The sequence below is a fragment of the Tupaia chinensis genome, unplaced genomic scaffold (genome assembly GCF_000334495.1).
Source record: "Tupaia chinensis unplaced genomic scaffold, TupChi_1.0 Scaffold142652_1, whole genome shotgun sequence".
Taxonomy (NCBI): domain Eukaryota; kingdom Metazoa; phylum Chordata; class Mammalia; order Scandentia; family Tupaiidae; genus Tupaia; species Tupaia belangeri.
The window spans coordinates 41,712-43,812 of NW_006202498.1; positions in this window are offsets into that span (position 1 = coordinate 41,712).

Below are 2,101 nucleotides of genomic sequence, written 5' to 3' on the forward strand. Positions count from 1 at the left end.
TCAAGCATAGATATTAGTTCTTATGGATTTTCATAAAGAATGATACTTATATAATTCTATAGGGATCTAAAACTTAAGGAATCCTGATATATTTACCTATCCTGAAGGGGTGAAGTTATTATTCACTTGGTGAGGGTGGGGACAGTTTTTTCAACTGGTGGTAAAGCGACTAATAAGTTAATGAAAAACTTTAAAATGGGTTTATGGTGTTGTGGATACACTTGTGTAGCCTATGGCATCACTGTTATGTAATTTGTTAGAACATTAGTTACTATGGGATGAGAGCATCCTGGGCCCAGTTTGGATCTAAAACTTAAGGAATCCTGATATATTTACCTATCCTGAAGGGGTGAAGTTATTATTCACTTGGTGAGGGTGGGGACAGTTTTTTCAACTGGTGGTAAAGCGACTAATAAGTTAATGAAAAACTTTAAAATGGGTTTATGGTGTTGTGGATACACTTGTGTAGCCTATGGCATCACTGTTATGTAATTTGTTAGAACATTAGTTACTATGGGATGAGAGCGTCCTGGGCCAGTTTTGGCCTAGTTCTATTGTATGTAAAAAGATTATTTATATTAAATGTGTCTTGAAGGGCCTTCCAAAGATCAAGAAGAACTTAGCACACCCTCTATTGTGCCCAATGAAGTGCTGTAATTAACAGTAAGTGGTCAGGGTAAAGGGGAGCGGTTTGGGGACTTTTCAGGAAATCTCACCACACAGTCAAGATGTATGAGGGAGCTATGTAATTCTTTTGTAGTAGTATATTGGGGAGTCTCCCAAAAGAAATATAGTATTTTCCTAGTTAGCCTTCAACTACACCCCACCCAATTTCTGCATTTCCAGTGTCCTAAGGAATCGCTGATCTATTGTCTGTATAAATTTGTTAACTCTAAATATTTTACAGAAATGGAATTGTACATTAGATGCCATTTTAGAATTTCATAATATTTTAAATATTTATCTATATTATTTTTAAGTATTTTTAAGTATTAGGACTTCATTTATTTCTGTTTTCAAATAATGATCCACAGCATGGATATATTATATTTTGTTTCCTTTTTCATGAACTTTTTTCCAGTTTTGGACTATCATATATAATATTCTTTATTAACTCTCATGTACAGGTCTTCCATGGACATGTTTTTATTTCTCCATATATACTGAGACTTAAAATTGCATTGTCATATGGTGATTGTATATTAACCCTGAGAAATCTTCAAGTGTTTCCAAACTAGTTACCTCATTTTTCATTCCCACTAGCAATTTTTGAGGCTTAATGTTTTGCCACTTTTTTGACAACATTTGTTATTTGCCATTTCTTCTTTTTTAATTTGTCAAAAATGAGTGTGCTCACCAGAGAGAAATGAGAGAGAGATAAAGAGAGAGATAGAGAGAAAGCAAGAACACACCCTCATGGAGAGTTGTTTGTCTGAATCCCTTCTTTGCCATTTCTCACTCTTTTTGGGACCTTGTGCAAAAGGCACACATGCTCAGTGTGTTTGTTAAGGTGTTGGGGGCAGGACTTGAACTGTGCATTTGGCCATGTGGGACCAGCTCCGGGTTGGTTGACTCACCATTTTTCTTTTGATTATTGCCATATTTGTCAGCATGAAGTGGTATATCACTGTGGTTTGTATTTGCATGATGCCTGATGATGCTGTGCATTTTTGTTCAAGCTAATTAGCCTTTTGTATATATTTTTTGGAGAAATGTCTATTTAGATCTCCTGCCTATTTTTTTTTTATTTCAACAGGTATTTACTTAAGTAATACATGTCCAGAACAAACAGTTTTTAAATGATCTGTTTCAGGCTTTACCAACTTCATAAAAATACATTAAGGGGAACCAGCAGTTAGCGTAATGGCTATGTCACTGGACTCCCACGTAGTCGACCACAGTTCGCGTCCCGGACCCGGTGGCTTAAAACTCACGCCGAGCGCGTGTGCGTGCGTGCCCAAGATCCCGAGAGGAGAATGGAGGAAAAGGGATTGCGGCGTGACCATCCCCCCCGGGGGGTGATTTCTCGCTTTCTGTCTCTATGTCTCTCTCTGTCTGTCTGGCGAGCGCACGCGCCCTACAGTGAAAATCTCTCCAAAAA